The 14,884-nt window shown below is 41.4% G+C and overlaps 1 protein-coding gene across 2 annotated transcripts in view; it reads left to right on the forward strand.

Annotated features, from left to right (window-relative positions):
- Positions 1–737: 737 nt before the first annotated feature.
- Positions 738–14,884, forward strand: part of LYN (LYN proto-oncogene, Src family tyrosine kinase) — a 51,477-nt gene continuing 37,330 nt past the window's right edge. For both annotated transcript variants that reach the window (XM_084306817.1, XM_084306818.1), the window contains exon 1: positions 738–831. The gene's annotated coding sequence lies outside the window, so the exon portion shown is untranslated. The remainder of the gene's footprint in view (positions 832–14,884) is intronic.

The raw sequence follows: 14,884 nt of genomic DNA on the forward strand, positions 1-14,884 counted from the left end.
GCCTCGGATCCCGTTGTCATCGAGCTGTTCAGCTGCATCCTCTAGGCGTTGTCCGCACGCTCTTGCTTCCTGTTTGGAGTTTTGCTGATGCGTGAGGTTGTAGCTCGCCTTCCAACGGGCCAGTAAGCCCCCCTTTAAAAAAAATAAAAATAATAAAATAAAATAAAAAATTAATATGATTATAATAATGATGATGATGGTGGTGATGATGAGGATAATAATAATGATGATAGTGATGAATTAATCAAAGATAAATTGATCCTATCTACTGGTTCTTTGCTTTTTCCAAGCCAGGTTGGTGGGTCTTCCAACCCACGGACCCCAGAAGTTCCCCAGCCGGGTTCTGGAGAAGCTGACTCCTTTTTTTTACGGCCAGGACACCCTCCTCAGCCCCGCCGTACCCCCTCCATCGGCCGCACTCCCCGGCTGCCCCTTACCGGGGGAGGCAGCGGGCAGAGCCCCCCTCCTCACCCCATCCCTCCCCTCGCACCTTTCGCAGCTCCCCGGCCCCTGACGACCCCCGGCCGTGGGTCGGGCCCCCCCTCAGCTCCTTCCCCCGCCGCGGGGGCGGCCGCTGCTCCCCGGGAGCCCTTTCCTCTCTCCGTCCCTATGCAAATCGCACCCCGCAGCAGGAAGTAGGCTGGCGGGCTCCCGGCCAAGCGCCGGCACCGGGGCCAAGTTCCCTCCGCCGGCTTCAGCGCCCGTGTCCCGGCCGGCGGGGCAGCAGCGCCGCGCTCCGCAGCCCCCCGCCCCCGGCCCCCGGCCCGCGGAGCCCCCCGCAAGACCCCGGCGACTTCACCCGCCGCCCACCGAGCCCCCGCACACGGCGAAGTAAGTGCTTTCGGCGTCCGTCCCTCCGTCCGTCTGTCCGTCCCGTCTGAGAGCCCCCTCCCCTGCCGCCCCCACCCCGCAGCCCCCCGCAGCGCCGCCCTGAGCCGGCCCGTCCCGCACGGAGGAGGAGGAAGAAGGTGGCTCATGGGCGCCGGGCAGGCTCCGGGGGTCGGTCGTGGTAAGGGGCTGCGGCGGTGGGGGAGAAATTGGGAGCGCTGGGGGATGCCTGGTCCCCGCCCGGGAGGTGCCCGACCCCATACAGGGGGTGCCCGGTGTTCGGTCCCGTAAAGGGGCTGCCCGACCCCACCGGGGGATGCCCTACCCCATACGGGGGGTACGGGGCGCGCTGCGGGCGGCTCTCCCCGCCGAGCAGGGGGCACTGGAGGGGGTCTTAACGGGAAACGCGGCATTAGAAAAGAGAGAAAGAAAGGAACCCGCGGTAATCGTCCTCAAAATGAATGATTTACCTCTTGCTGCTGTTGCCCGGCTTGCGTTGGGATCTTCAGGGCTTCTGAGTGTGCTGTGCTGTGTCAAATTAACTGGTCCGAGGCTGCAGTCGGTGTCTCAAGCCAAGGGAGCAGCCTTGGTTTACTGGGTGTTCCTTGTTAACTGCTTTTCCTAGGGGAATAGCTCCCGGAGCATCTTCCAAGTTAAAGCTGCTTCCTCCTAACTGGGTGCTCCGATGTGCTTCGGCTTAAACGAAAGAGCAAACGGCCTCGTGGTGTTGCCATGATGATGCTGTATGCCCAAGGAATGGTGGTGAGGGGTTTCCTCCTAATTTTCATTAGGAGGGTCTAAAAGCCAGGCTGGATCTCCGTAGTGGATGCCACACCTTCAGTAAAGCCCCTGAATTCGGAATTTCTGTTGAAATGGCATCTTGGTGTCTGCAGTGAATGGGTTTGCAAGAACTCACCTCCCTGCTTCACTGACCTCTGTTGGCACTAAAGACTGAAGAGATTAACACCTTAAACTTGTTTAGCCAGATCAATTGGATATACACAGGGAGCACAAAGGTTCTTGTTCTATTGTTTAATTTGAAACCCGAAATCAACGCCTCATCTCTTTCCCACCTCTGAAAAAAGCCCAATCTGACCAGTCTTATTACAGAATGCTAAAACCAGAGTTGGAAATGACCTGAAAGACCTTCGTAGTTTAGATATCTTGATGTTAGTTGCAATATCTGTAAAATACGGTAAATAATTCTATACTGATCAGCCTATTACTAAAGACTTAGATTTTATTTTCCTTAAAAAAAAATAAAAATAAAAATGTTGGGCAGTTACAAAGTTATGTTGGGGAAACATGGCTTGGTTTTGTCCAAGGGGTAGTCAAACTGTGTGAATTGCTTTCAGCCCAGTACTGAATACACAATAGGTGTTGCTTACATCTTATGACAGGACTGCATATCTTTATAATGTGTACTGCCATCAACACCGAGAGTGTGGATGAGAAAAATCATACAGTTTTCTCTGAAAAAGTAGCAACCAGCTAGAAATCAGTTAGATACCCGTAATAGGATGTTATGAAGTCTTGGGCAAGGATGAAAAATTAGAGAATTCTGGTATCTACAGCTTTCTCATTCTGTTTCTCTCCGTCAAGATTTGTAGCATTTTTCTTTCTCCGTTTCAGCTTTGTGAGCTACAGACTAGAAATGAATTCTTGCTTTAATAACATGAAGTTTTATTTTAATCGTATGCTGTTGAGATACTTTTTAAAACCGTAATGGTGTAGAATGAACTTTTTTTCCCAGTACTGTAGCTGGCGGACTTGAAGTTATTCTGCTTTTCTCCTGTAGTTTGTTGAGTAAATAAGGTTTGTTTGTTTCTTTTTTTTCCCCTCTTTTCCCCTCTCTATACAACTGTACAGAGAACAAAGTAAGGCTTACGCCTTTCCTCGTAAGTTCCTTGACCAGTTTGCACAATGACTTTTACTGACAGTGCAATGAGTTATGAAACTTTCACATATGAAGTTAAACCTTATTGTCATGTAGTTATTTAATATCCCTGGTTTTTAATGTTACCCTTTCAAGGGAGTTTCCATAAATGTGATTTTTTTTCTTGCATATATTTAGGAATGTATAAGAAGCTCTTTCATATACTGTTTCCCTCTGTTTTATCTATATCATTGGAGTGAGCTGTCTTCCTATGACCTTGTTGGCTCTGGTAAGATAAATAGCATCACGCAGCAGCAGGCATTCTGGGAAGAAATTCCTAAAACATGCAAAGAAAATAGTCCAAGGCCCTCCAGGCTCAGCTCAGTAGCTGAGCTTCAGTGTGATGTCTCACAAGACCCGAGATGCTATGCCTGGCCTTTCTTGTGTTGCGTGCCAGTAGCATTTGACCTATCTGTAGCTATTCAGGAAAGTTTAAGAACTGCAGTGTTTAATCTCAGATGGGATTCCATTTCCGTCATGAAAAGATGTTTTCCTATCTGTACTTTGCATGTTATTTGGAATCTTAATGAACGTCTTTGAGGTTTTTGAGTGGAAACTTACTGACCATGAGCCAATTTTTATTTTGTCAAAGGGCTAGGTGATCTGAGGAGGGAACAAGGCCTTTCCTTCTTTCCATATGTGCATATTCTGAGTAAAGGGCAGCAGTGACTTTATTTCTTGTGTTCAGGGAAAAGTAAAGCCAGTTTTACTCTTGGGGTTAGGGAGTTCTTTGTGAAGGCAGCTCTTTGCAAAACGGGTTGAACCCAAAAAACGAGCAGATGAGGAACAATGTGAAGGTTTAAAGAAATTAAGAGGCAGGGGGCAGTAGGTATAGAATAGGATCCTTAGCACTCTGACTGTGGTAGCATGCATGTGCATAGAGTTGCCTTTCCATGGTACCAGTGATCCCTAAAGCATGTAAAATGTAATGCAGTAATGCAAGGGACAAGAGGTGAATCTGTTGGCTGGGAATCTTCAGGGCTGTGTGGAGTGGTGATACCTCCTTATAGAGCTATGGTGCTAGATATGTACATACTTGCACAAAATCATGCCAATCCGCTAAGTAGTACTTATTATTTTACCCTTAAAGCATTTCCATTTCTAAGAGCAGCGGCTTCATTCTGTAAATTGTTGCCAGCTAACAATTAGATTTATTTTTTTCTTCCAGATCATATTCCTACTTCTGTCAATTACCTACTGCTTAATAACTCCCATTTACTTGTGTCACCTCTTTCATGCAAGTGTAGGAGCGCTAAAGATAGCGTAGAGGGAAAGACTTCCCGACTTACGAAGCCATGTCACAGGAAACTATGTAGATAAACAATACAAAATTACATTTGTATGGAAACAGCCTTTCGTGAAGCATACAAATAGGAGGAGACCATCGTACTATAAACAGTAATAGTACCTTCTCAAAGAAATTAGTTCCTACTAATAAAAAGCAAATACAGTGTAGCTGTCCTTATTGTGTATGTTCCTAGTTTAAATGGCAGTTGTCCATCAGGGAAGGGTGGAAAGGTCTGTGCTTTCTTATTTGTTATTGCCTGATGCAAATACATTTCCTGTTGACGTTGTCGTGATATGGTGTAATTTCTAAAGATGAATCTGTCATGGTAGGGTTTGGCATCTTTCCTGAAAATGTGGGCTGATGGGACAAAATGTAAAGGCAGAATTTCATCTTGTGTTGGAAGCATCTTCTCCAAATACTTATGAAATGGTTGCATTTGTAGTGTATCCTAAAGAACTGTTCCTCAAGGTGAACAGATTGGTTATTTCTGCCAACTGGACATTGAGAGAGGGATGGTATTCTGACAGTAGCGCTTATCTGAGGGGGAGGAGGAGGACATGAAGGAAAGGTGAAGGGTGTATGGGTAGATCCCATTTCTGTGGGGGAAAAATGGAAAATTGGCACTACTCAGGCCAATGTTTGCTGTACCCTGGGGGAGCAGTGTCTATCTTTCTCCAACTGCTGGCATCTTAAGTATCTCCAATTGGTTCCTGTGTTTGCACAGCTTACTATCTTACCCACTCAGTTCAAAGTACTAAAATGATAAACAGTCTGAACATTTTTGCATGTAGCATGAGGCTAGTTCTTCCTGTCTAAATTGTGGTTGGTATGTCAAAAAATTTGTTACTTAATTTGCAAGGGCCTGCATTTTACTTTGCACGTTCTTCTGACCAAGCTCTTTCTTTAAACTGCCTGTAATAGCAAACCATGAGGTCTTAAAACTAAAAAATTCAGTAGCTTACCATAGGGTAAGCTATTGAAGGTGAAGTGTGGGATACAGCTACTCTTCTGGAATGGTGGGTTTTGGAATTTTCTCTGTTTTAGCAGGCTACTGAAAGTCTGTACGTGATGAAAGCTTGGAAGGAATGGGCCCTCTCTGAGATGTGTTTTCAACTGCTCCTTTGTTGGTGTAACAGAAAGCCATTTCGGGAAGTTCGTCAACAAAAATGTAGCCTGTTAAGTGGGTTTACTGATGTGGTTTCCCTAACATACTGCCTTATTCTACATTTGCTTTTTTAGTTTGTACAGATAAGTGCACACAAACTACTTTTTTTTTTTTTTTTTTTTTTTTAATGATGATGATATCTTACATTAAAGCTTTTTCTTGGGCATAGCCTGTTTCAGACTGTGCCCAAGAGGTAGTGCAGAAGTATATTTGGCTGATAAACAGTTTTGTTCTTTCTGTATATGACTCTATTAGGGTATTATAACAGAATTAATATTAAAAGGTAAGAGTATGCTTGAGTGAATTCCTACATAATGCTAACATATCTGTAAGTTAGTAGGTCTGACCTATGACTAAGTTTTACTCTCTCCAGATAAAAAATTATAAATAAATAAATAAATAAATAAAAATTCCAAGTAGTATCACCAGAGTGGGAAAAGTTCTGAGAAGTAGTGCATCTATTGCACTTACTGAAACTGCTCATTCAGGTATCCTTTAGCAGCATCCTGAGGCTTTTTTTCATTAGATCCAGTGGACAGAAACTGGTTTCCTCCAGGGCAACCCCAACCCTACGTTGTGTTTTGATGTGATTTCAGAACCTCTTCAGTTAGTGCTGAATGATACCCGTGATTTAGGTGTAGCAGGTGGGAGCTGGAGGACACAGTTAAAATGATTGCCAGCACTACTGTCAGCTCCCCTGAGGAAGTGAAATTTTTTGGTAAACACACAGGAAGGGGATGGGCAGGAGAAAGAGGATATCCTATGTTGGATGTCCTGGGTTCATTTTGTTCAAAATACATTGCGAGAGTCATTTCAGTGTGTAGCTGTGGGGTAGCGAAGTGTGCAAATGGCATTTGAAGTACATTTCTACAACTACAGACCTACCAGTGCCAGAGATCTACTAGTTTATGCAAAGGCTGGATAGAAGCATTACAGCCTGGCAGGGTTGTAGGAGAACTTGCCTTTTAAGCAACTGTCCCGCTTTATTGCTAGCGTGGCACTTTGTCTTCCTTTTTCTGTCCTGCAAGGTCTTTGTGCTGTCTCCGCTTTCTAGCTGTGCTTGCAGTAGCTGGGAGAGATACCGAAGCAGCTCTCCTGACATTGGTGAAGGAGCTCTGGGCCATGATATGGTGGATGCTAAGCCCATTTCTCTTGGCATATAGACAACCTGATGGATAGCTCCTTCGAAGCAGGCAGCAGACAGCAGTACTCCAACTAGGCCTGATCAGGGGAGCTTGCCTCCTTTGGAAATCTCCCTCTTAATTTGCTTGGTAACAATTCCTGTCACTCTGCTGTGACATTTACCTGTGTGTCTGGAAAGTCTTAGAGTCACACTGCTTTGAATGTTTCCATTAGTAATAATGTGCTGTCTTCCTTTTTCTTTTTTGCTCCTATTTCCTGGGAAAACCAACATTTCAATCTTTTTCCTGCTGCAGTACTACTGTCTTCCTACTGCAGCTTCCTTTTTTCTTCTTTTATTCCAACATTATTCTGTTGTTGCTCTCCAGCTTTGCCGTCAGGACTGTCAGTGGTTTAAGTCATTTATTTCACCACTTGATTTAGATCTCTCTGCAGCAACTTTTTCTTTTTCCCCTTCCACAAAACAGGCATTTGGAACATAACCTTTTGTAATCTGTCCATGCTACCTTATCAGGGAATGTGTGCCCAGAAATATGTACCTCCAGCCTCTTGGAGAGGTGTAAAGTCCCATAGCGTACCAGCCCGGCATTACTCAGGATGTTTTAATAAGCCTCCTTAAAGTGCAGCTCTGTACTTTTCTAGTTGGCAATCAAGACTCTTCTATCTGGAATGTGTATTATGTGTAGATACAATCTATCTTTAGAGCCAGCTGTCACTGCTAACTGCCTTTGGTTTAAAACAGTGTCCTCAACCTTATTTGAAGAAAGGTTAGTTTCTATCTTGAAAATAATCAGTGTGAATTGTCTCCTACCTCATTGTCTGCTATCATCTATCTGTGATGTTGCTTCTGTCTCTCCTGGGTCAAGATTTGTTCCTTTTGTACACAGGAGGCTTTTCTGTGGTGTACAGTGTCACATTTGAAGGGTTTTTGAGCCAACGTTGACCCTTGTTGAATATCCAATTGGTGTAGTGCAGCTGAATGTGGATTTATCAGCATATGATGAAGAAACCAAGGCTTCGTATTGTGTGCCTGTGGTGCTAAGGCAACCACTCTAGTTCCAGGATTTCTATGCTGAACTCCTTGGTGTCGACATGCCCTGTATGTTCTGTCCCTTCAGAAAGTGAAACTTGAGCAGTGAGAAGGCAGTACGAGTTTTGAAGAACCAACTTCTGTGGTGCAGGCATCAACAGAAAATTGATTTGGCTGGTGGAGTGGACAACTGGGAAAAAGGCCCTTCAAGTGAGATATTTCTGCTCTTGATGGAGCACTTCAGCAAGTCTGAGAGCATTGGATACATGTGTTAGAAAATTAAAAAATCATCATTTGAATAGCTTGTTTGACTCAGAGATCTGAATGTTATTCTTTCCTGTAATGTATTTGACTATTTACAGCTGAAGTCTTTTCCTGCTACGTTTTCCTCACTCCTGTCATAAAAGCAAAAATATCAAAATGTTTGGTACAGTAAGACATAGAAAAGTGTTTGAGCACTCATTTGAGCACAGAGTACAGGTTCAGTGGCGTGACTGTTGTGTTGATTACGTGCTCTGTGTCTTGTCACACTCATTAAGAAAATGTGTTTTTCTAGGGACTGTAATTCTCTCTACCCCATTAGTTATCCTGTGCATTCTTATTTGATATTTCATTCTCCTTTTATCTCTTTGTTGCTCTGGTCTTCCCTCTTCATTCATTTCCCAGCATCAACCCCATTTCTGACCTCTCAGAGATTTCAATGTCCTTCCCTACACCTTTTCTCATATGGTTTGTGTTGTCCTGAGAACTTCCTGTGCACTCTCAACAATGAAGCATTCTTACTATTTATTAAAGTGTCTTCATTGCACAGCACTTAATTCTATGGGATTCAAATGTAAGTTCACTGTGGAGTCATTACAGTTTTCCTCAACAGGACTTACATGTAGGTAGCAATTGTGAACACTGATTTATTCTTAGTTCTTGCTCGAGAAGTTTACTGCGTGCTAAAGTCACTGTGAGTGTTAAAATTGCATATAAACCATGGGGATCATGCACTGTCTGCTGTGGTTTTGCTTGGTAAGGTATAATCATGTGGCTTACTTATGAGCTCCGTACTTCATATTTGCAATTACCAAAGTTATGAATTCTAATGAGCAGCCGGCGTGGTCATAATTAAGAGAGCAATAAAATACTTGCAGTCTGCAGTATGAATGTGAAAATATCTTTTGTCTTGGACCTAGAGTTTGCTGTGAGTCTAAATCTGCTAAAATTATCACACATGCTTCCATGCTCTTTAAGGTGCACGTCCTGCACTTTATTTAGAATAGCCTGGCCTGGGTCTCTGACCGTCTGTAGAGCTCCTGCAAGAGGCATGCAGTCAATTACGGGATCACAGCCTGATTCAGTGGAGCTGGCTGTGGTCACAATAGCTAGGTCTGCATCTGCAATCAATTGCTAGTCTCTTGAGCATTAAGCAACAGAAGATACTAAATGCTGTACAATCAACTCATGACACTTTGTGAAAGCAGCAGTGTTGTTTAGTTTTAGATAGAGAAAGCAAAAAGTGTCCAGGCATAGCCAAAACAGTAGCAGTGGTCAAAGTATTAATGAGATTCTGAAAATGAAAGAAATTGACGTTTTAAGCAAATGTGACATTTTCTTCAGGCCTGACTCAAAAATGTTGTCCTCCACTCAGGACTTCTACTTGGTGTAACTCATCTCAAATATAAAAGAACTTGAATCAATTCTTGCATGACTGCTGCTACAATGATTTGCAGAACTTTTTTTTTTTTTTTTTTTTTTTCATATTCTTGCTCTTGAGAAAGGTCTTCTGCAAAGACGTACATGTGTTTAAAATCCAAGGTCTGTAGCTATTTCGCTATTTCTTAGAACACTTGAACTAGGAACAATCAAGTGAACTGACATACCAGTGATTCACAAAGAGTTTCCAGATTCCCATTCTCACTGCCCTCTGAAAATTGAAAGAATGTCAAATATTTAATTTTGGTTAACTTTCGAGAAACTTCTTCTTCATGTGCGAAACAAATGTGAAAAGAATGCTTAGAAACTTGCGTGTCAATTCTTACTCCATGTTCATTCAGTGATGTATTTCCTTTCATGGTCTTACTGTCACCACAGCTTGAGCATGTAGTTTCACCACATTTTTACTGAAGTGTGATTCTGCCTTTACAAGCCAGGCTTTCAGACCCTAACTGCAGTAATTTGCTGCCCTTCAAGACTGATTGGTAGGATTATGTGTAGTCATATCTATTCACAAAGCCCTGAACTCAAGAATTTCATCTAAAATACTCCAAAAATTGCTCATGATATATAGCTCTTTTAGTTGTATTTTTCATATTTGTAGCAAATATCCTTCTAGTACCTCTGCATGCACCCCAGATTACAGCAGTTGTTTGGAAAAGTTTACTAAACTGGGCAAGAAGGCATCTTGCACGTTTTAGATTCATGCTCTCAAAGGAATATAATTAACACAGAGTTTATAACTCATTTATTTTTCCCAATTTTAAATAGACCTCTGCGAAGTGCAAGAACATAGAGTACAATCTTGCACCTTTGAAGCTGAGAAAGGTTCTACTGTTGTATCTGTGAGAATAAGGTTGGGTGGTTCCTAACAGAAATACTTACACAGCTGGGGCTAAATGTTCTCCTAATATTACTGTAAAGATTAAAAAGCATGAGACTTCATTTCTGCTAGTGTGATTTACTGACACCAGATTTGGCACTGTCTGATTTTTACAGAACTATTGCAATTTCCTCTTGCAACCAAAGAAAATTTGTCCAAGGTTTGCAAAGTTCCAGGAGGAACTGCAATTTGAGTAAGAGTGTCAGTATACATCAGCGTGAATGATGTAACCCCAAGTGAGTTAAACCCTCAACTGAGTTTAGAATTCATCTTTAAATCTTAATTATATACCCCACTACACTGACCTGTGTTTCGGAAGGGTTATATTTGTGTATATCAAATGATGAGGGTAGTATAGCTAATGAAACACAAACTAGTCTACTGGAGAAGTAGCTCTTTTTTTTGCAACTGAATCATTTGGCTTGCAAGAGGGTGAAAAAAAAACATCTGTTTTTCTCTTGTGAGTTATTTGTGACAATAAGTGCTTCGGGCAGCTTTAGACAGGTACCCAAGACATTGTATGAAAATATAACAAAAATACTGTGTTTAAATAGCAAATTTTGTCATGAGTGTGTGTGTCAGCGTTTAAACATGGAGGTGGCAGCAGATTAAGAAGGCCTTTGGCCAATGGAGGAGGATGGTAAATGCAGCAAGGTGCAAAGTAAAACGGGTTAAAAAATGACCAGGCTGGTAAAGAGATAAGATTCATTGGCATAGCAGTCACTCTGCACTAGTTTAAACACAACTATCTTAATCCATGTTAAAAGTGGATTGTAGAATGTATAAAGCCAGGTAAGATTGATAATAATTTGATTTATTCCATGGAGCTAAAGTTGCCTGAATTTGAGAGAATAAAAGCTAAGATGCACTAATGATCTTCCCCCCCCTTCCCTCCCTTTTTTAACACTCTAAAAACAGAAGGTAAACCTAAAAGAGAAGTAGTGACTTTCTATGAGGCCACCCTTAAAACCTTCATCATGGGATTTTTGACTGTGAATTTGCTGTTCTTTAACATGGTTTCACATGCATGTTGAGAAAATGTCATCATCTTTAGTCCTCTGTTTACAGTATAGCAGTGGGTTTGAATTTCAGGTACATCTCAATGTAAAATAACATGTCTGAAAGGGAGTCTTTAGTGCCAGCAACATCCTTAACTAGTTGAAGGCCACGTTCATAAATAACCACTGTTCTCCCTTAGCCACAGCAGCTATTAATGTTAGCTAAATATTAGCAAGCTGCTCGCTTTGTCCCATGTGTTCTTCTGAAGCTTGAAGCTAATTTCTCCTTCATACATCACATAGTAAATGCAAACATTTGGTACTGCAAAGTGGCTCATGCAGGTTACTTAGTGTGAGTTGTGTGGCTATGCCTTTGTTTGCAAGTAAATTGACCAGAATGTTGAAATCGACAAGATCAGAGTCAAACCACTGTGTATATAAACTAGACATTTTAGAGGGATGCAGCACTGCTTGCTGCACACCTCATCCACTTGTGTGTGAGGCAAAGTGTGTATGTGGGAGGCAGACGGAGGAAGCAAGGAGCTCAGGCAGTCTTACTGGGAGAGGAGGATGGTTTGTGTGCTTCTGGCCTGGCAAGGACCACCACGCTGAAAGGGAGCCCGTGGAGGCATGTGCTGTGCTGCAACTGCTTCAAACATGTTGTTGAGAGAAGTTGCCCGAAATTTCTACCTCTGTCCTTCTGGTGTGTCCCTTGGTATCCACAGATTTCTAGACCTTGCCCCCAGATCTGACTATTTTTGCAAGTTTCTCATTTTCCCCACACGCAGTGATTGCACTAGTCGTTTGCAGGAGAGGGGAGAAGGATTCTCCTCCTACTTGTAAACATTGACGTCTCTCAAGCTCAGGGCAAATACTGGACTACTGAACCTTTAGCATGCCACCATTATTGGCCCAAGTGGTAAATTTAAAGCTGAAAAAATTGTATGTGATTCACAGATATGCTCTGATTGGAATGCAGACATAGTCCTTTGAGTTTGTTCAAAGGAGTGGAACACTTCCGGACACTTAGGAAAAATTTTAATTCTCTTCAGTGTAGTGGTTTGGCCAAACTTTCATCTGGAAATAGAGATTTGGTTATATGGAGTTGCTGGTTTTCATTACTAAGGTTCTTTACTAGTAAAGAAAATGATACTTTTTACATACAGTTTGTACAACACTTAAGTCCATAAAGTATTTGGAAACCTTCTCTTTAAGTTGGTTAACATGTTGGCACATTTTTATTCTTTTCCATTTCATTTGATCCTTTTGAAGAATTTGATAAAAGTATTTATTCTGTTGTGGCAAATTACGATGTTATTTGACCTTTTCTCTATCTTCAAAAGATAAAGTACCATGGAAAAGAAGTTGAGGAAATAGAAGATGCAGTTGCCTGAGGGCTGGCAAAATGAATTAATTCATTGTTGATGTTGATTCAAAATTCTCAAGGATGCAGTTGAGGCAAATGATTGTAATAAAATGAAGTGAGTGTTAGAAGGTCAGGAACCAGATGTTAGCTTAATGTAGGACTTGGTTCAAAATCGGTGCCAAAAGGACTGACTACATGAATCTGGAACATTTTCATAATGCATAAAGTCTATTATGCAATGTTAACAAAATTACAGTCTTGTGTGGATTAACTTTCTTGTGTTTTGGTATTTTTATTCAACTGAATAAACAAGGAAAAGAATCAGTAGTCTGTATAAATTATATTCTGCATCATTTCAAAGTAATGTTTAGTTTCAGTATTTTATTTTCATCCTTTCATAAGCATAATAACCTTATTGCACTACCACAATGATATTACTTATTTTCAGTGTTTCTTCTTGATTTTTATTTATTTTTTATTTTTTTACTATGGCCAAATTTCCCATGTGAAACCAAGCTTCTAGGAAATTTATTTATTAAAAAAAAAAAAAAGAATTATAGAAATAGAAAACATCTTTCTTGGTCTTTGCTTGGTCCCCACCTCTTCACCTTCTCCCCCTATTCACGTTATAGGAATAGAACCTTTTGGGTTATCATTTACGCTGATGGCTTAATGGCTACGAATGTTGGACTGTGGATTTGAATATAGGAAACTACCTGAACTAACACAGTTAGTTTTACCAAAGCACTCTATAAAGGCTGTTGTGGAGGGAAATACATAATCCTCAAAGCTCTTCTGACCACACATAATTTCTACATAGCTGTATTTGACCATTTCCTACTTGGAAGTTTGAGGTGTGATAATTTAAGTCACTGATTTTCCATTTAACATAGCAATGTGTTAATTGATATTAGTTACTACATAACTAAAATGCCTGGATTTGTAAGTTAAAAATAAAACAAATTAAATTAAAAAAAAAAAAAAAGAAGAAAAAGGGGGAGGGGGACAGGACAAGTTTCTCCTGTGTCTGCAGTGAAACACATCAATAGAGCAGCTGCAGGTATTTTATCGTGCCAAGGCTTCCTGTTCTTATATCAGCTGTCTGGGGGATTTTTTTTTTTCTGTGTGTTGTAATACACAGTACACTTCCACTATAGTCAGATAACAGCACGCTTTTTTTTTTTTTTTCTCCATTCTAACTTGAATTTTGATTTTTAAAAATCTTTGAATTAGGAAGTAGACTTACACTATAAATTTTACCTAGCCTTTCACCTGATTTCACTTTGCAGGTAAATATGGGAAGAAAAAAGGACACCAAAGGGTAGAAGAATCAGTGTCAAAAATGCTAATGAGATCAAGAAAGGATTCTGTCAGCCCAGATTGGTGTGGAAAGGCAAATATTTGTGTGCTAATGTTGGGAATCTGGTCTCTGAAGAGGAGGAGCAGAAATACTGGTGCAGGACTGAAAAAACAAACATTGCAGAGGAAATAGAAACATGACCTGTAATGGGAATGTAATTGTTGAAGAGTATGAAGGTGATAGAGTGTGGGGTGATATTTTCTGTAACTGATACTGGAAAATGGTAAAAAAATAGTATGAGATGGCGCGGGCAAAGTAGAATTTGTCTTGCTCACGTAATTGGTTTGAAAGGAATTGAGAAAGAAGCTGACTGGGGTAGTGGTGCCTGTCTGCTGCACTTCCCGAAACTCTTGGTAATACCAGTCTCTCTTGCCTAATGATACATCAGTGTTACACTGACACTTTTTAAAAAACACTTTTATTAGCGATGAGAAAGTCAGAGTACCCTTGTGGTATTCGGAGGCATTAGAAGCACACAGGCAGCTGAGAATACTGTGCAGAAAGAATGGTCTGGCAAAATAATGTGGAAAAATTTAATACCAAGGTGCAAGGTTGTGCCGCTGGAGAGATGACAGTCTGCTATGATGAGAGTTTGTCATGATGAAAAATGAGACAACCCTGGATGTCTTGACTGATCACAAGATGATTATAAAGAGCCAGCGTAATGAAAGTTTGAAAACAATAAATTCATTGCTGAAATTTATTGGGGATCATATTTCTGTCTTTGGAAGAAATAGCAGTGCTATTTGTTGTAAGGCATTGCTGAAAGTCATCTTGGAGCGCGTGACCAAGTCCAGCCTCCTATCCTTAAGAGGGATGAGATCAAACTGAAACAGATGTAGGGAAGGGCTGCTGGGATGACCACTGCACATGGAGAAGACCGAGAGGGCTTGGTCTTTAAAACCTAGAAAAGAGGCTGAGAGATGTGACTTCTTCTTAATTGCCTGAGAAGATGAAGAACTATTTAGGCTAAATGCCATTATTGGCCCCCAAAACTGTTTAATACTGGGAATTATGAGACAGGTTCAAAACCAGTTGTAGTCAGGATCTGAATCCATTCAGCAGTAATATTTTGTTCCACCCCCCAAAGCTCTGTATAACCAGAGCTCAATAGACTTGTTACTGAGCTTATATGATGTGATCGTGCTGCTCAGAACAGATCTGCCTTTCCCACAGAGTAATTCTTGGT

This window comes from Netta rufina, assembly GCF_964035555.1.
Source record: "Netta rufina genome assembly, chromosome: 2".
Classification (NCBI taxonomy): domain Eukaryota; kingdom Metazoa; phylum Chordata; class Aves; order Anseriformes; family Anatidae; genus Netta; species Netta rufina.